The sequence below is a fragment of the Anser anser genome (genome assembly GCF_964211835.1).
Source record: "Anser anser genome assembly, chromosome: 2".
Lineage (NCBI taxonomy): Eukaryota > Metazoa > Chordata > Aves > Anseriformes > Anatidae > Anser > Anser anser.
The window spans coordinates 40,985,319-41,005,289 of NC_139721.1; the positions used below are offsets into that span (position 1 = coordinate 40,985,319).

General features: G+C 41.0%; 1 protein-coding gene and 1 long non-coding RNA gene across 2 annotated transcripts in view; one reads left to right on the forward strand and one right to left on the reverse strand.

Moving 5' to 3' along the window:
- The window catches only part of XKR4 (XK related 4), a 232,904-nt gene that overhangs the window by 57,270 nt on the left and 155,663 nt on the right, over positions 1-19,971 (reverse strand). The gene's annotated exons all lie outside the window — the stretch shown is intronic.
- LOC310894062 lies at positions 742-19,596 on the forward strand. The gene is made up of 2 exons (XR_014579544.1): positions 742-11,057; positions 11,140-19,596. It is a non-coding gene; the product is annotated as an uncharacterized lncRNA (long non-coding RNA).

Consider the following 19,971-nt stretch of genomic DNA (forward strand, 5'->3'; position numbering starts at 1 on the left):
TTCAAATCTACTTGGCAAATTTTTTTGAAGCAGGCATACTGAGAGGAACAGAATCCATTGCATCATGGTATTAAAAAATACCAGCTCAAAATCTGGCAAATTGCATTGATTAGTCCATTAAGAAAAAATATGAAAGTTGAATTTAATAGGGAAAGATAAATTAATGTAATTATCTCTTTCTTGGTTTTGCTTTCTGCTACAAACATACTTTGCTCATTCTCACTCTGTCATTTTTGGACAGTAAAGCCAGTTCAGCTCTGCCTTCCCATGAAAGTCTCTTACATGTTTGCAATAAAGGAACAGGGGTCAAAATCACATATCTTTATCCATGTTCAGACAGCAGGTGGGCACTTTGTGCCCTTGCCGTAGGTTTAGTATTTCATACATACATACTACATCTCTAACTATTTCCATTTAGAAGTATCGACCACTTTCATACTTCTGGGTGAAGTATTGCCTTTCTTCTCACAAGGGCAAGGACACTGACATTGATTCTCATCAAGCTTTAATTTAAAGAGGACAAAATAATGGAAACATTATGTGCACACTTGTCTGATCTCAGCTCCACAATTCATCATAATCACAGAACATTTAATACGTGTTTTCAACTGAGAAAGCCCCTTCTTGGGGTGACTTTTTTTGTTTGTTTGTTTGGTTGGTTGGTTTGTTTTGATGTTGGCACCAGGGGATACAGTAGACAATGGAACCAAGATTAAAAAAAAAAAAAAAAAGGAAAAAAAAGGTTAAGAGAAAATCCTAAGTACTTCATTCTCCTAGAGACTTTGTTGTCACTGTTTTTCAAAGGTGACCCAACATAAGCTGTCAAGGTGGGTCAGATGCTACCAAAATATAGGAATTTCATCCACTTGATTCTCATGCCTGCTGTGTGAGGGGAAGGTGTGAGATGAGGAATTATTTGTCATTCCTGGAGCACAAAAAATGAAGTCATAGAAACCTTGGAAAATCCCACAGCAAGGCATTGCTCTGAGGCTGACATTCAGCCTGATGCAATACATTTCTCCTAAGCTTAAGGTACATGGAGTAAAAATAAGACACTAACACACACAAATGCCACCTCACTTGACTACTGTGAAGTCCAGGAGCATCCCAAGCCTGTTTCTGTGCACCCAGTCTTCAGCTGATGGTTATTTTTTTGTGTGTTTAGGTGGGGTGGGCATGCTTGAAAGAATTATTACCTGCTTTAATCCATGACTTCCCAGTCTGCCTGGAAAAGATCTGATTTTGATTGGGGCCATTCAGTAAATATTAAACATGGTGTTCAGTATCATTATTTTTTTATCTCCTACAATGAAACAGTGTAATTTTACATTTTAACAAGTTTACTAAAACATTCCAGCTATGTTCAGACCAGTCCTTGCTGAGCTGTGGAGGCAGCGGGCACCCCCGGGGCAGTTGCCCCATGCTGAGCTGCCCACAGCACCCACTTGCTGCTGGGACAAAGCCGGCTAACAACCCACGGTGCTGTCACAAGGCTCACTGAAGTGAGGTAAATCTTGTATCGTCAGTGCTGGTATGATGCAATTAGTTAAGAAATATTTGTGGCAGCAAGGTGATGACTGTCTTGCAAGGAGTCTATGGCAGGGTAGAATCACGGAGTGGCTGAGGTGGGAAGAAACCTCTGGAGGACATCTGGCCTGACCCTTGCTCAAGCAGGGCACCCAGAGCAGGCTGCCCAGGGCCCTGTCCAGGTGGCTTTTGGATGTCTCCAGGAAGGGAGACTCCACAACCTCTCTGGGCAACCTATGCCAGTGCTCCATCACACACACAGCACAGCAGTGCTTCCTGATGTTCAGAGGGTGCCTCCTGTGTTGGCACAGCTTGTGCCCATTGCCTCTTGTCCTGCCACTGGGCACCACTGAACAGCCTGGACTCACTGCAGTGCATCCCCAGTGGTGCCAGTGCACTCTCTGGACTCACGGCAGTGCATCCCCAGTGGTGCCAGTGCACTCTCTGGACTCACTGCAGTGCATCCCCGGTGGTGCCAGTGCACTCTCTGGAGTCACTGAACAGCCTGGTTCTGTCCTCTTTGCACCCTCCCTTCAGGTATTAATAGACTTTGATGAGAACCCCCCGGGCCTTCTCTTCAGAGACAAAGATGATGAAACAGTTATTTCTCACATTGGAAGTGACTGTTTTCACTTTGGTTGATTCACCAGTAAAGTTGATTTTTAATCTGCTCTTAGTTTCAAAGGGACCTATGTGTTGATATCAGGAAAAAGAGTAAGGATACTTAGAATGGTTAAGGTTGGAAAAGTCCTTCAAACCATCTGGTCCAACCATCCCCCTACCACCAATATCACCCACCAAACCATGTCCCTAAGCACCACGTCCAACCTTTCCTAGAACACCCCCAAGGATGGTGACACCACCATGTCCGTGGGCAACCCGTCCCAGTGCCTGACTGCTCTTTCTGAGAAGAGATCTTCCTAGACAGTTCCTCTCAGGGTTCAAGAAGGAGAATGATAGGAGGAATAAAGGAGAGAAAATATTATCAGACATCAATGCATGAACTTTTCAAGGCTTGAAATAAATTTGAAAACAAAACAAAACAAAACAAAACAAACCCCACAAAATAAATAAATAAATAAATAAAAACACATGCTACCTATATTGAAAAACAAGTTAGAAACTTGAAAAACAGGCTTCAACTCACTTTAAACACTTAAAAATCAGCCTATCAAGGCCAGTTCAGTTTTACACCAAAACCAAAACAAATGAACAAATAAGTTCCTCTTTGATTCGTCTTGGTCTGATTTTTCAAAAGTTATCACACCATTTATATTATACTGAAGCCTGAAAGTGTTTAAACATTATTTCATAGCTAGAGTACACAGCAGTAAGGAAGTGCAGTTTAAAAGTTACACACATCCACAGTCTGCACCATTTTCACATTATAAAGGTGGGAAAAGTGGATGACATTTTGATTACAGTCTGCAGGAGGGTGCATGTTTTGGGAATCACAAGATTGGATAAAAATATATTTAGTTATTTGTATAATTAATCACATGTACCTATATAAAATATAGACATGGATAAACTATTTATAGGTTGAAAAATCCAGTAGGTATATACACACGGTTTCACACACATGCACATAAACAGAAACGACCATATCTGATTGTCCACAAAACACTTCACAAAATGGTCACAATAATTCACAATCCAAGTGTAAAATCCACTTGCTGCTGCCTGCTTGATGATACCACTGAAAACTCACTTATCAAACGTTTCTCATTTCAGCATGTGCCATCTCAGGCAGCAAGTTGCCGACCTGAGCTGATAGGCAAGGATACAACGTCCTGGGCAGGGAGGCTCTTTCCTTGCGGGAAGCATTTTGGGTAGGCTATGCTACCGGCAGCCAGGGTTCCTGCCGGCCCCAGGGAGAGCACCATGGGGCTGGTCAAGCACGGGTTTGGCTTCCTCCTCCTCATCATGTGGCCACCCCTGATGTGGCTTCTGGAGAGCACCCATCAATCCCACCACCAAGGAAGCAGGTGTGGAGGGGTTTCTTCCTGCTCCCTTTCCTTCACATGGGTTCCGACTCCCTCTCCTGGCCTCTGGCACCACTGCACCCTTGTCCCCATCCCTCTAATCCTGTCCCAAGGAGGAAACGACGCCTCAGTGTCTCTGTTGTCCCCCACAGGCAATTAACCCAGCGGGATCAGCCAACTGCCCGAACATACTGACCCTACACAGAAATTTGAGAGTTCTGTGCAAGCTCCATGACAGCACCTATGTGTGTCAGTATGGACCTGCCTGTTGCCATTTCCCCTTATTTTTCTTCTAGCTGATATCATATGCAAGCAGCTGCAGAGAGAGGGGACAGTTCACTGCATGGGATCTGAAGGAATGTCACATTCCTTCCCTCCTATGAGGTGTGTCTGGGTATCAGGGTGATGAGACAAGCTGCTACCTTACATATTGGCACCTGCTGGCAAATGACCCTGGAATAGCAGCATCGTCAGCCCCTCTGATCTTATCATGATATATTTTTAATCTGTCCAATTTAGTTTCAGAGAATATCCCTATTTCAGTTTTGCAAAATTTCTCTTTTTCTGGAATAGTCCCCGCTCAAAGGAGGTAAGACGTGGGCATTGCTTGCTGTGCATGCTGCTGCCCTAGTAAAACGAGCATCAGTTCCCACTGTTTCCAGGGAGACAGAAGGCCCTTAGAGAAGATTTATTTGGGGGTTACACAATATAACTGTAAGAAGACAAGAGTGAGTGACGCAAAGGGGCAAGAAAATGGACAGCAAGAATGGTGGTGGATGGAAGGCAATGAAGTAGAAGAAAATACCTTGATATGGTGCAGAAATATGTCTAGACTGTTGAATAAAATAGGCCAACAGTTGCATGCACTCCTATGTCTAAAGTCTCCTTTCTGCAGTCTCATCCAAACTGCCCTCTGGAAATAGACCCTGGTTCTGTACTAACTTCACAGGTATGTCAAGCCTTTGCCTGGGAGAGCACTGGTGGTCTGGGGGGACATTTTATGCCAAGTACACCACACCCTGGCCCTATTTCCTGTATGTGGGTACACAAAGATATACTGATATAGATAGATAACTAGATAGGTATATATAGATATAGATATAGATGATATAGATATAGATCGATATAGATAAAGATGTACATGTGGAGAATGGGAAAACTGACAAAAGAAGACGGAAATACAGAAACATTAATATGGAGGACCACAGAAGTCTGAACCAATGAACAAACATGAAAAAGCATTATTTGGACAGCATTCTGTTCAGGTTAATTGCTGTGGTGATGCACTGAGGTAGCAAGGCAGCTTCCCACATAAGCAAAATACAACAAAGCAGCCTTAAAGCTATGGACAGGGAAGCCACTTAAATGCATTGAGGTCTACTTATTGTTGAACATTGAACTCAAGATGCTCATAGACAAATATGAAGTTGCCAGCTTCACTCTAAAAATGAACTTATAAAAAGTTAAGCAAAATCAATGGCATTAAAAAAAGGAGGTGTGGGGTTGGGCTTACAAGGTGGCCATTGCTCAGAGATTGGCTGGGTAGCAGTCTGCTCATGGGAGCTGGTGGGTGATTGCCTTTGCTTCACTATATATATTTTTTCTCTTTCCTTCAGTTATTAAGCTATCTTTATCTCAACCCAGGAGTTTTCTCTCTCTCTCTCTCTCTCTCTCTCTCTCTTTTTTTTTTATTCCCCTTCCTATTCTGTCCCCCATCTACCTGGGGAAAAGGGAGAATGAGCAAGAGGTTGTGTGGGTGCTTGGCTGCTGGCTGGGGCCAACCCATAATGGTAGGATTTTATCACAGTCATGTAAAACTTCTACCAAAGTTGAAGAAATGTGTTATGAATATTTTTCTGTCATGCACAGAAACATTGAAGATCTATTTAAAATACTCTTCTGTTAATAGAAAGAAAAATAAGGAGAAAGATGATTTAATGACCAACTTGACTGCACAGTTTAATATTGTAATATAACTATCCAATTATATGCCTAAATGTAAAATAAGCATACACCTCAGAAAAGCTACATTTCCTAACTAACCTTTTACCTTTATGATAGCAACGCTAATCAACATAGCCAAGTTATTTTGGAGACTGCACAGAAAAAAATTGTGACCCATCAGAAATTTCTTTTTTCCAACAGAGATTAAAACCCTTGGATACCTGAAGGCAGAGATAAATTTTCACTCCAGTTGTTACTTGTAATAAAGGCTAAGAAATAAAACAGAGAAAATGAATATTTTTCCTTATCTGAAAATTTTACTTCTCAAAATGAGTGTATTTATTGGACTGAACATAGTGTCTTTATCTTTTAATAATCTTCATGAAATTAAGTTTGTATGTACTATGCCTTTTGCTCAATTCTGTCTTTAATGTACAGTGATTCTATTAAAATTATTTTCAATTTATAAAGTCCCATTCTGTTAATGATTTCTGGAATCAGAATGGAGTGCTGCCCCTATCCAGGTGTAGTGTGTTTATGCAGCAAGGCTTTGGTAGCTGAGGGGCCGCAGGGGTGGTCTCTGTGAGCAGATCCCAGCAGCTGCTCCATGTAAGATCAGAGCCAGCTCCAGCTGGCTGCAAAGGGCCAGAGCTGATACAATAAGCGATGGTATTTTGCCTCTGTGGGACCATATATAAGAAATGGAAAAACAAACAAACAAACAAAAAACACAAAAACTAACAAACAAAAACAAAATCAACAACAACAAAAACCCTGCTGTGCAACAGCAGCTGGGAGAACAAGGAGTGAGAACCAGCCCTGCAGACCCCAAGGTCAGTTCAGAAGGAGGAAAGACACTTCGGAAACGAAGCGTCAGGGACTGACCGCAACCCCCCTTCCCCATTCCCCTGTGCTGCTCCAGGGGAGGAGGTAGAAGAGAGTGGGTTGGGGGAAGGTGTTTTTGTTTTGCTTTTAGTTTTGTACAGCTCCAGCTTGTTACTAATAGGCAATAAATTATATTAATCTCCCTATGTTGAGTCTGTTTTGCCCATGACGATAACTGTTGAGTGATCTCCCCGTCCTTATCTCAACCTGTGAGACCCTTTTCATTGTATTTTCTCTCCGTTTCCCTTTGAGGAGGGGGAGTGAGAGCGTGTTTGTAGTGGAGTTCAGCTGCCCAGCTGGGTAAAACTACCATGCCAGGATGCTGCAGTTGCCCAAGCTGTGGTAGAACAAACGGGCATTCTTTGCAAATGATAAGGAAAGTTAAAAACTTTAGAAAAATAAATCATTTTTCTCTATTAATCTAAAACAAGATCATCATGACCTATGATTTATTTTTTTTAAACAAGCTGCAGTGTTTAGGAGCACATCATTCATTTTTCAATTCCTGAAAAATTGCATGGAAAAATTGTAAAAATGTCACATTGCACAGATTCCCAGGCACTGTATGACAGTCATTATAACAGTAAATAGTCTGCTGAAGCATCCTCTTTTAGTACCAAAATTAATAATGAAATTGATTCATTTCACTCGGTCCTGGGCAACTAGCTCTAGGTTGATGGCTCTGCTTTGAGTGAGATGTTTGGACTAGATGATTGCCAGAGGTCCCCTCCAACCTCAGTTGGCCTCTGATTCTATCATTTGCTGTTTATTTTTTCTCCTAACCGTTCTGAGAAGGAATTTCAGACCTATGTTTTTTATTTGGTTTTGCACCCATTTGTTCAAGGCAACCAAACCTATAAACTTTTATTTACAAAACTAGTAAGAAATTCATGCTTACTTCTGCATAGCTAGATTTGATGTTCCTTTGCTCAGTTCGGCATTCTTTTCTTTTCTCCTGCTTGGTGCACTGTAACATAATCTTAGAATCGTGGAATCATTAAGGTTGGAAAAGACCTCCAAGATCATCTGGTCCAACTGTCCCCCTACCACCAATGTCACCCACAAACCATGTCCCTAAGTGTGACAACCAACCTCTCCTTAAACACCCGCAGGGATGGTGACTCCACCATCTCCCTGGGCAACCTGTTCCAATAATACTGCAACAAGTACTAGCACTGGCAAAGTCCCCGTCTCTGCCTGACTCATATTCAGACATTTCTTTCCACTTCATGGAAGGAGTTTTAATTCTATTTGCATAAACGTCAGTAGGGATCCTTTACCACCTTGTAGATGGTAAATCCAGTGGTTCAGCATAGGTTGCTTGAGCCCAGTTACAAGGAATGAAATGAAAGTCTTTGGCCAGCAGTGGTTCATCCTCCTGTCAGTGCCCAGATGCGTTTTCTGTTGGCTTTGTAAGAAGGTGCCTGGTCTCAACAGAGCTGGGTCAGCTGCAGCTGAAGAGCTGTACTGCTTGGTCTTGTACTGAACAGATCTCTTTCTCTCTATGTGTACAGTCTGCCTTCCTCTGATCAGCCTCCAGCTTTTCAGGCCTTTCATTTTGGATGGCTTACCATTACCTTGTGCAAAACCTTCAAAAATCTCCTTAGGGTTTTCTTCCTCTTAAGTTCTCTTCTGTCATTTGCTTCATTGTCACCATGACAGCTTAAAGCTAATCTTTAATGTTTCTGTCCCATTGATCTCCTGCTTCCCAGCCTTTACTGTTGCTTTCTGTTGATTGGTATTTGTCAGACTCCGGCTCTCAAAAAACAAACAAACAAACAATAATAATACAAAAAATACGGTGATGTTTTAGTCATTTCAGTGATCACATCTTCTGACTTTCTCCCCAGGTGCATGCATGATTCTAGTCCATACATGTTTCCAGTTCAGATTCTGTTTTTTTCTCATTACTGAGCATGACCTGCAGCTTCTCAGTGCTTTGCATATCACACTCAAATGTGGTGGCCCTCCTCCATTTGTCTTTTCTAACCCTTCCCCAGTCATCTGGCATTTTACCCCACACACCATCCATGATGCACACTTTTGCATGTCACCCCTGTTTAGCCCATATTTAGTGCAAAAAACTGCTCCCAGCTTGTCTTCCTCATAGCACCAGCACCTCCTGTACAAGTTTAGTAAGTGATCGAGTGAAAGGGGATAGAGGGCACTAGGCTGTGCATCAGTTGTAAGAGACCAGGGTGGTGCATCCCAGCCTGCTGTTTTAGGTGGATGACAAGTCGTGAGGCATTTCCTGGTCCTGTCCTCTCCTGTGTGCAGGCCAGCAGGGCTTCACATAAAGAAAGTGCAGAGGAGTGCCTCTTGTTAGGCTTACAGCTGCCTTAAACTGTGATGCACACACACGAGTACCACAAAGGGAAGATTAGGAATGCAAAGAGAAGGATGGACACTTGCTACAAACCCTGCTGCCAGTTAGGTGAAGAAATAGCTTCACATTTGTGACACATTTGTTATGTAGCAACAGCTTCTGCTCTGCAGGTGTCTGGATAGGGATGATGTCTTCAGCTTTTGCTTACAAAGAAGTGTTTTTGTGTTACTAAGGTAAGACCAGGGGAAACCTAAGCCTGTCGAGGCTGAATAAAACAGTGGAAAACTGGGAGAGCTGCCCTTGTGCCAGTACTCGAGCCATAGGGAAGGCACTCCAAGGCACTTAGTGTGCACCGAGCTCTTCAGCTCTCACAGTGTTGAGTCTCTAAGTGGCTCTTCACTTTTGTTCCTTTATCCAGATCTTATTAAGCTGTGGCCAACGGGCCTGTGGTGCTAGCCAGATGTAACCATCAGACAAGAGAGCAGACAGTAATATGGTTTGCAGTCCTTTTCAGGAAGCCAGTGTAATTATTACTCATATTAACTTCAGGTCCCAAACAGATCACCTACAAAACTAAAGTATCCTGCTCCACACCCCAGTGAGATTACCCTCTAGTTAAGGGCAAGACCTGTCAACATTCCTCCTTGTAACTGTCATCGTGATTAGCTCATCTACTGTCTTCTGTTCCTCTCTCTGCCTCTGCTTTGCCAAAAATACAGCTCTCCATTGTCCACCAACCCACGTCTTTTGACGCTCTTTTATAGTCTTTCTTTCTCCGGTCTCTTTCACTCACAGAAAGAACTTCAGTAAAATACCCAGATTCAGAACGGAACTCTTTTTTGTTCTTCCGTAAATCTCATCCCCATTAGATGGGCAAGGCAGCTGACTGGTTATGAACCTGTTTTTTACCTTCACTGATAGCAACCAGACTCTTTATTTTCCCTTTCACTTTCAGTGTATGCTTGGATAATGCATAGTACAATTTGAGAAAGTTAACAACTATTTATAAATACTACCTCAATGCAAAATACTAATTAAAGAAAAATGAAGAAAGTTACATATTCCTACACGCACCTTGACAGAACCCTGCTTACTTAAATGCTATTCAGCTCTGTAGAAATTTCCCATAAGGACTGTTATGGTACAGTCTCTGATTCCAATTTCTCATCTTTATGTTCTCAAAGTTACACTCCAAATTTCAGCTTCAAGAGACAACATATCATGAAAGACACACTGTTGAAACTGCAACTGTAGTAGAACATCTGTGGGAAGAAAACAGGATGCTTTCATCTATTAACTTTTTTGACACAAATGTTCTGCTCAGTTCTAAATTCATACAGTTTGAATCAAACCAAGAAACTAGAATCTTGTTTTAACAGCATAAACTGCTCCAAATTTCTCAAAAGTCTGAACAATAGTGATGTTTTAGCTGAATGGTGCTTGAGTCTGGAAAGCAATCAGTATCTGAGTTTGGGTTTGTTATGCAACCAGGAGTGAGAGCATTTCAGGCAGCTTCAATGTTAAAGTGAACAATTTGCATTACACTGTAACCACTTTGTCACTGAATAGCATAGTGTCCCTGCATACCACTGCTCTCTTCATCACTGGGAGCTTGATTTCTCATTGCTTTCCACCTCTTGAAGTGGTTTATGGCTGTGTAAAGTGGGTATTTGAAAAATACCTTTTCGGTTTAACCACATTTAATACCTACTTTGCACAGAGTGCAGAGATCAGACTTTGTATGTCACTCTGTCCATTAAGGTAAGCATCATGATCTCTTAACTTACTAAATCTGTCATATTTGGAAGCAGGAAAAATATTTGTTTTCTCATGCCCATTTCAGGAACCACCACCTTGATGCATTAAATGGGCATTTTTTAGAGAATTTAACTTGCTTGAGTCTTGCCTCCTCAACTCCTTTTCCCCATATAACCACCATAAAGGGAATATAAAGAAGTTTGAATAGGCCAGATGATACCTCTGGGGCTGAGGTGATACCCTGCCAGCTTGCTCCTAGACACGTTACTCTCAGCTTGTTACACAGAAGCTGGAGGTTCCTATATTCCAAAATGAGTAAATATGGCAGACAATAGCTGAGGCAGTTATTAGGGAAGGCAGAAAATACAGGAGATACTGAATGTCAGTCCACAAAATCATTAACTCAATGAATGTATTTTCATTTTTGCAGTATGTACACGTTCGGTGACAAGGCAAGATTAAAACAACAAAAAAAAACAAAACAAAATTTTAACCAGAGGTTTGTGAAGTGTGTTAATTATCTACAGGGCACAAGATGCTACAATGAAAGACTGTGGTTTAAACTCCCTTTTCTGAGACTCTGGAGCTTGCATTTGTTCAGAGTGAGAAGCGTGTTGCATAGGGACTCTGGGGTAAGCCTTGAGTGGATGTGTTTTGTGATCAGTGGACTGTGTAATGAAATACTGATGCAATATATTTCCCTTTTTTCTGCAGGGGACTCCCTCTGGATTTGGATGTAGCTACATTTGATATTATAAAGAATTTAAAACTGGTAATAAATGTGTGCATATCTTTTCCTAAAAATGGATATGAATTTTGATGCCTTGACTATTTGTTATTTGTGGAGTTGTTTTTGCCAAGAAATATAACAAATCTGCCTTGCTGTGATTTCTTTTAGCAGTTTGGGACTGCATTAAAGGCACACCATGCATTAACAGCCCCAGCAAGCAAGCTAAGGCAGCCAGCAGGGATGAGCAAGCAGCCCGACCTCTGCAAGCAGATATGAGCACTCCTTTGCTGTAGCCTCCTGCTTGTTATTCTCTGCATCCAGTTGCTTTCAGCATCCCTTTCACCTGTCTGTTTTTACTGCTCTCAATGCCAGTATCTGGTAGTATATTTACTATCATAGATGTGAAGGATAAAGTTTGACCTGAATTCCCATTTGATTTTTTTTTTTTTTTTTTTGGATTTGCAATCTCTAGATCATATCCACAGCAGCATCTTTTCAGCCCTCAGCTTTTCTCACAGAAGCCACCATAAGGCTTCCAAATCTCTTCCTGCAAGAACAAGCCTCGCTTTCCTGGGATCTCTCTGAAGTGTTTAAAACGCTGAAGTCTCTGCTTTGAACTACTCGAGCCATCCACACCTCCTCTCCCTCCTTCAGGCTCTTCAGTGGAACAGCTAAAGCTGCACTTGGCAGAGGTATGTATAACTCCACTGCTTTGCAGCATCGCAGAGGTTGGCGAGGAACTGGGCCACCATCCATCCCCCCTGGAGGTTCAGCCCAAGCACTGTTCCCCCTGAAGGGAACTCTCTAAAAACTTACTCACAGGATGCCTACAGCTGTGCAACCTGGAGCTGGAGCTGCACAGGTAAAGCAGGGCCAGATCTGGTCAAGAATTGTAAACGGCGAGCTTTTAATACTCGAGCTGCTCCCAGCCCTGGTGCCTCTCACTAGATGGCACTGCAATGCTGCTTTGGGGGAGTTTCAGCCCCAGAGCAGCCCAGCCCGGGTACGTTTTAGTGCCTGCTCTCTTCGTTTGTCTTACCGAAGCCTAAGCAAGGCATGAAGGATTTCCTGCACATTTTGACAGTGAAAGACAAATGGGATCTGCCAGGTGAATAGTCCTTTTCCTGCTCTCTACAGTGCATAAAGCACCTGGAAGGGTTTTTCTGGGCTGCTTCGTCTAGCAGGCACGTGGAGGCTGGTTGTTTGACACAAAAATTGCTGTGGCCTACAGGAGCAGCAAATCATGCTTCACAGCTCCCTTGTTTCGACTTTGGACTCGTACAGGCAATGTATTTTTAGGCGATTCTTGGGCTCTAAAATAATCTGCACCTTTTAAAGCTCCTCGAAATAGAGCTGATGCTACTGAGACCTCTAGCCTCTGCAGGGATTTCCCTCCCAGGCTGAATATGCACATGCAGCGGCTGACAAGCAGCATCCCTGAGCTAAGGGAGAGGCTGGAATTTCAGGATTCTGGACACGACTGAGCCAGCTGGACACCAACTGCTCATTACAGATTGTGTCGGAGGAGCGGCATGAAAGAGGCTGGAAATAGATGAAATCCCATTTTAATTGCAGAGGAATCACCTTTGGCTAAAATGGGGCACAAGGATGCTAGGTAAACAGTGGTGCTAAAGGCAATACCAGTGTTTTCACGTTCCAGTTCTTGAAAATGAAGAAATAAAAATGCATTAAATCCTCTGATAAATTATAAATTAAGCCTGTGTTGAAGCATTAGAAAAATATAAGGGCTTAATTGTAAATGTGGTCCGGAATCTTTGTCCCAGAAGCAGTCCTTAGCTTAAAGAAACTCCTGGAAAAACCTTTGTTGCGGTAGGTAAGAAATGCTGTCTCTGTATGATGAGTAAACAGTTCAATAGTAGGGATGGATCATATTCCGACTGAGTAAGATTTCACTTCTACTGACCTATTTGGCACCGACTATGGAACAATGTATTTAAATCTATACTGCACAGGAAATTTAAACTGCCATTGTGGCAATTTTTGAGGATGTTCCAGCTGATTATGGAACTACAATGGGAATCAGAATTACTTTACACAGGTGGACTTTTCACAGGATCACCCAGTTTGGAATCAGAAAGTCCATACAGTGGCAAAAAAGCCAGATCAAAATCTTTATCTCGGTGCACTGCATAATCACACATTGTCCTGGACAGAATGCAAATGCAGAATGCAAGGCATCAGTCCCCAAAAAATCCTTCTAATATTAGGTGGATGAATAAGTAAGTATTTTTACACACACACATGGAGATACATGGGGCTTTGTGTTGGTAGTATGTTCTTGATTCAGATCTAACTTTTTAGGGAATTTGGTGAGCACAGAGACCTATTCAGAGCTAATGTAGGGGAGAGACAATATCATGGGAAGGAGTATGGTCATCTCTAACAATTTGTAACCTAACAGGAGTTTCTGGAAGTAGTTTAAATTCTTGTGATGGTGAAACAAATGTTGTGTTTCCACACCACAAGGCAGATTTTTAACCACTTCTAGAAAGGTTTCGCTTTTTCCTGAACTCAGCTTATTTATCACAGCTGTCACATCTATTAAGGCACTTTTTAAAATAAGCTCTCATTATGCAGTCACCTCAACAAATGGCTAAAGAAAGCAATTCTGGGCAACCTTTTCAAATGTGTTCCTCTTTTTGTACAGAGGAGCTAGCTTTTGTAGCTTTTGTGTAATTGTCATCCTAATCAATATCTGAATAATTGAAATCCTCCAAGATCAAAGTTGTGACCTTATGACTGCCCTCTTTCCTGGTCTACTTTCTCTATCTCTTGTAGAGGAGGACAGCAACAACCAGAATTAGATGACTGTCTTTGTTGTCCTAAATGCTAACCAGGCTGCCTCTGCTGTGTCAGCCAAAATATGTCCCTTCCTTGGAAGCTGAATATCATCCTTTTCTGCTTATGAAAGCTCTGTATCATTTGACTCATAAAAATAAAAAATAAAAAATAAAAAAGGAAAAAAAAAGGAAGAAGAAGAAAAAGCTGCTGTTGTTTCTGTATGCAAGATGAAACTGTGCTTTTAATCATAATTTAAACATACTTTTAAGGATCAATAGCTATTTTAATTATTTTGAGAAAAATAAAAGCATGTTTCTACACATCTCCTTTCTTACCTGGTTTTGCTATTCCTGGAAGTGAAATCCTGGCCACAATGTGAGCAAGGACAAACTCCTGGTGAACTGAATGAGTCCAAGATTTTTCCCTGACAGTTTCTTATACTATTCCCAAATGCAGTTAAATTATTTCAAAGAGTTGATACTTCCAGTCACATGAATTATTTTTTTATTTTAAACATAATAAAATATAAAGTCTTGAATTTGATGTAGTTCATTAACAAATCATCAGAAAACTATGATAAAATCAAGGCTTTTGGCAAGCATATTTTTTTCAAATGTTCAAGACTTTGAAGTTCATAGGAGAAAAATATCCCCAGCACCAAGAACTTGAGATGTAAAACTTCAGTTTTGTTCAGGATTGCAGCAGCCAGATCTCTGACTTTGCCTGGATCCTAAATGAAATCAGAAAGTTCTGCATGGTGTAGGAATCTATAAAAATCTGACTCGCAAACTCACTATACGGTAAAGATAGTAAAAAAGTGGCATTGGAGAATAATGGCTCAAATGGGTGTCCTGGTTTTGGCTGTAATAGAGTTTTCTCCCACTTTGCGGGGAGAGTGAGTGAAGGCTGTGTGGTGCTGAGCTGCCTGCTGGATTAAACCACAACAATGGGCTAAAGTGATATGACAGTAATTAACATTTTGGCATATATTTTAAATTTGTGGGTTTGGTGTTTTTTTGTTTGGTTGGTTTTGGTTTTGTTTTTTGGCCCAAAATAAAATGATTTATTTACATTTATTTTAAAATTGTGTCTTTTACAATGTATTTCAGTGCATATAAGGCAGTAGCATTCAGTATGATTTTCATGCACTAGGAAAGAATTGAAACTAATGCACATTACCACTAAAAAAATGATGGGGTATCACATATAATATTAGAGGACCATGTATTAGAGAGCTCAATAAGTATCAACATTTATATTGATTTATATTCAATAATCTGCTTTTTCAGCTAAGAAATATTTCATTTAGATTTTTGATGATATAGGATAATTAGTTTTGTACAAATTTGATCTTAGAATTTTGTAGTTTTCACTTGATCTTTTTTTTTTCCTTTTCCTAAGCTATTCAAATATCTTAAATGTTGAAAAATTTCCACTCAGTTTTATGAATTAAGCATATTTCTAGTCATCAGAACTTCTTTTTCTAAGATGACCAGTTCTAAGTGTGTGTTTATTTTTTTTTCTTGTCTTTAATATTATTTGGTAGTGCAAAAATCAGATCTTTTGAATAATCAGTTTGAAGTTGCTGAAGTAAGACAATTTAAACATGTCCTTTCAGAATTACTTAATGAAAGTTTTTTTCCATTATTTGTATCACTTGCATACTGTCTCACAGTAACAATAATATCTGTCAGAAATATAAAAGATTCAGCAAGCAAAACTAGTTAGACATAATCTAGGTTTCCTGGCAGCATGTACCTTCAATTTACTGATTATTTCTATCCAACATACATCAGAAACAACTTCACAGCTCAGGTCTCCTTGGCCCTATTAGCCTCCTTTTTATTTGATTTGAAATCACTCTAAAGGTAAGAAATCACACTAGCTGCTAGATACTATCTGTTAATTGCTCCTGCAGATAACGAGCACCCTAAGGGGCAAAAAAGGTTACAGGGCCTATAGAGACATATCAGAAATGCATAATTTATGCTTCTTCCAGCAGTTAATACAGCAATGTTTCTGTGTGCACACTGTACCTTAAGCTGTTCAGCCTCCAGCTTCTCAGACATTTAATTTTGGATGGTTCCCCATTAAACAAACTAGTGAGACCTCCAAAAGTCTCCTCAGGGCTTTTTGTCTCCTAAATCCTCTTCTATCATATGCCTTGCTTATTTGATGGTGAAGGAATTTCTTTTCGCTGCTCTTTGGTCCTCTCCTCACTTTCCCATTTGCAGTCCAAAATAAGTGCCAAGTGGTGGAAGGTGCTTAAAATAATTAATTTGGCATGTATCGCTTGATTGCAAAGCAAGAATTGTTAGTACAAATGAGCAATGCCTGTAGGACCTTTGATATAACTGTGGCTTTGTTTATGCTGACATAGTATAATGTTTGTGTTTTGCTATTCAATCCTTATTAAGATCCCTGAAACAGTGAAGATACGTCTACAGTATACGAGAGGCTTTTATAATTACTAAAGCAAGAACTGCAAAACATAGTGCAGAATCTGCACGTGTCTGTCTGAGAACCAGGTAAAGCGGGCTCTAAGATTGGGCCAGATATTTCATATTCCATCCCTAGAAAACCTGTTTCCTTATGCATGCCCTTTCCAGATCAAAACCAATACAGTGTTTGTAATAGAGGCACTTGCAACCAAGTGGTTTAACTCGCCACTGAACATTTCTCCTCCCTAACAGCTCTTTGAAACAGCTCATGGATGCCAGTGTTCCTGTGTTCTATCCAAACGGTCTCACTGATGAAATCTTGTGTATCTCATGATTCACTGAATTCAGATTGTGTCTGCCAATATGAATTAGACAAACCAGTTGTACAAGGACACTCCCAAGGTAGCATATTGGACCACCTTCTGTACAAGGCTGATCTTGTTGCAGGTGGAACAAGCTGTTCCTGCTACAGACAGCAACACTCTGTCATTTTTGAGGGCAACCTAGATATTATAACTCAGTACATGACCTGTGGAAATATTAAGTCACAAACATTTGCAGTCTCTCATTGCTCCAGGCTTGACGCGCAACTGCTGTGAGTTCGACCACAAGTTTTTGAAGTGTGACATCCTACTTCAATATTCATGCTAATCTGACTTTTAGCATTTTAGCATTTTAGGATTCAAGATTTCTCAGATAAAGTAATAAAAACTCCTGGTATGAACACACAGCCACAGGAAAGCTCTCTAAGCCACAGATTTTCCAAACAGCTACCTTGCAGTGAAAGACGTAGAACAAGTGAACATGTGACTATTTCTCTGGGTTTTAGTCATCTTAAAGTCAGACACTGAAAATAAACAAATTACCTGGGCTCTGATTCTAGTTAGTGGAGAGAAGTGAGCATGTCTGAAGGGCAAACCATCTCACTTGTCTTTCTTAACTGGCTACAAAAGTAGCTTAAATGGGACAACTAACTTTTAAACGGAACTAAAGTTCTGTGAGATTAATTCTACCCTTAACATGCAGTTTCCTTAGTATTATCTTCACAGTTCAGTAAGTTTTTTATATACATGCCCAGTTTTCTACAGTTGAGCAACTCTAATCACATGGACCAGTTTAAGTATCTTGTTACACCAGGATTGGTGATCTCCTGAACTGAAAGCTTAACGCTGTGTGGATGCCTCTTTTCGACTCCAGACTGCTTGTTTATGACACTAATTCTCTTTAGCTTTCTTGAGCAGTCATGTCAGTATTTTAGAGAGTAAATGGAAAAAGCTGCTCTAATTTCTTGGTATTTTCAAAAGAAATACATGGCATCATTTACTGCCGTGCTTTGTGCTGCATGTCTGACTAAGTGTTTGAATTATTTCTGCTTTCCTTTGCCTAAACCTTTTAAATTTATTTATTCTCTGCTGTTATTTACTGAGACTGTTTTATCTGTCTCTGTAAAGTGTTCTGGGACACAGATGGTATGAAATGCTCCACACATAATAAAGACTCATTGTTCAGGCAGCTCCCATGGCAGCTGATGGTAGGGATAACAGTACTGGGCCATAAATTGTATCAGATTTGTGTAAGCAGGATACTGTTGACATTTGATGTTCCCAATTAAAATAAATAAATAAATAAATCCCTGTCTCTCTCTTTTTTTTTTTTTTTTTTTTTGAGCAGCTTCCAATGTTTCCTTCGTATGAGAATCTAGGGAGCACATACAAGCAGCTGACACCTGTCCATTTGTTGTAATGCTGATTTCAGGCAATCTTTTCTTCCACAACTGACTGAGGGATAGTTAGTTTAAGACAAAGTTTTCCCATTTGCTGACCTAACTATTCATGTTCTTGAATAAAATTCCAAGTTATAAAGAGTTGGTTATGCAGAGCAGTGTCTATAAGAAGGTGTGAATAAAAAGCTAGCTGAAATCAATGGGATAAGACCAAGACCGCATCCAAGCAGACAACAAAAAGGAGAATGTTGCTAAAACAGGCTCATTGGAGATAGCTTGAATTCTGGCAGAAAACACAACAAGCCAAAACAAACATAATCTCATTTAATATACAAGTCAGAAGAAGCACCTGAGCCACATGATCAATGATGTTTGAAAGCACTGGCATGTTCTACCAGCATCCATTTGAAATAATCACTCCCATTAACCGTGTGACAGTGGATGATGCCCGAGAAGCATAAGTCAAAAGCACTGAGCCACTGCACCCGAACATGAGCCAAGAGCAGTGCAAACCATTGTTTATCAAGAACCGAAGCTGAACCCAAACTGTTAACGTGAACTCCCTGTAGAGTTCCCTTGGACCTACTCTGTGCCAAGGGCTGGAGCTGGGGACCCAGTGCCCCAGAGCTTGCTCAAACAGCCCCAGCCCAGCCGGGGAGCGGCCTGCTCCTAAGCAAGCTCAAGGCTGGTCTCCTGCAGGACACAGATCTGCTCATCGGGGCCCACAGCAGTTTTGTCACTGACATATGTGGTAGGAGAGACTGCCTGCAATACCTGCAGGTCTTGCAACATGAGTTATCCTAGGGGTTTAGCTGGAGGTGACCTCCGTGGGCAGCACTAAGCCTGCACACTTCTGCAGGCCGCTGTGAGGGCTCATGGTGCTGGTGCTGCAGGCATTCCAGGAAGCTGCTTTGGCTGGAAAGCAAGATATGGTCCAAGTGTCTTTCTTCAGCGTAATGTTGGGGAAGGACTTAGTCCTACATCTCAGAACAGCTTTGAGTGAAGTTTGTACAAGGATGAGAATTAAAATACAAAGTTCAGGTTTGGTGGGTCAATTACGAGCTTGCACTCTGCTGGCCACTACCTTTACCTGCTGGCCTCTTTCTTCCCTTCATAGAACAATGTATTTCTGCTATTTTTAATCTCATTTTTCACTGTCCTTGGGTTATAGAACTTCATGGCAACAAGAAGGTATAATTTTAGCATATTTTAGCTTTTATGCCATGCTCTCTTGATTTGCTTCCTTACCTCCTTTTGTTGTTTTTCTCTTAAGCAGAAATGCAACAGAAACCAGGCACTGAAGAAAATGAATGCTGCTCTCTGACAACAAAATATAGAGCCAACTGTTGCAGTCAGTTTTAATTTGTATTCCCTGGTGACACCTTGAAGTTTACTGGAACATGGAAACACTCTGGCTAGAACAATTTATGATCATGAACATAACTTTTTTTTTTTTTTCTTTGCAATTGCTTAAAGGAAATGTAGAGTCTGCAGAGATGGATGCAGACTTCTGCCAAGTCTGAATAACTTTTAGGACATCTTTCTGTGATCTGCTAAGGTCCACACATAAAGAGAGAAGACAGAAGGTGATTACTTGGCCCCCAAAATGTCAGTGGAATTATTGTCACTGACTGCAATTTGATCAGGATTTCACTCAGAATGTAACAGCCCTGGCTGGGGGAACAAATTAAATGAAAACAAGTTGCTGTCTTCAGGCTTTGGGATGGTTGAAGCAGTGCTGACACCACGGGAACTGCAGTGTACTGTGGGGTTTGCTGGACTGAAGCACACGGGGGTACCAGCCGAGTCACACTGCAGAACAGCAGCAAAAGCACCGTGGAGCGGGTTGT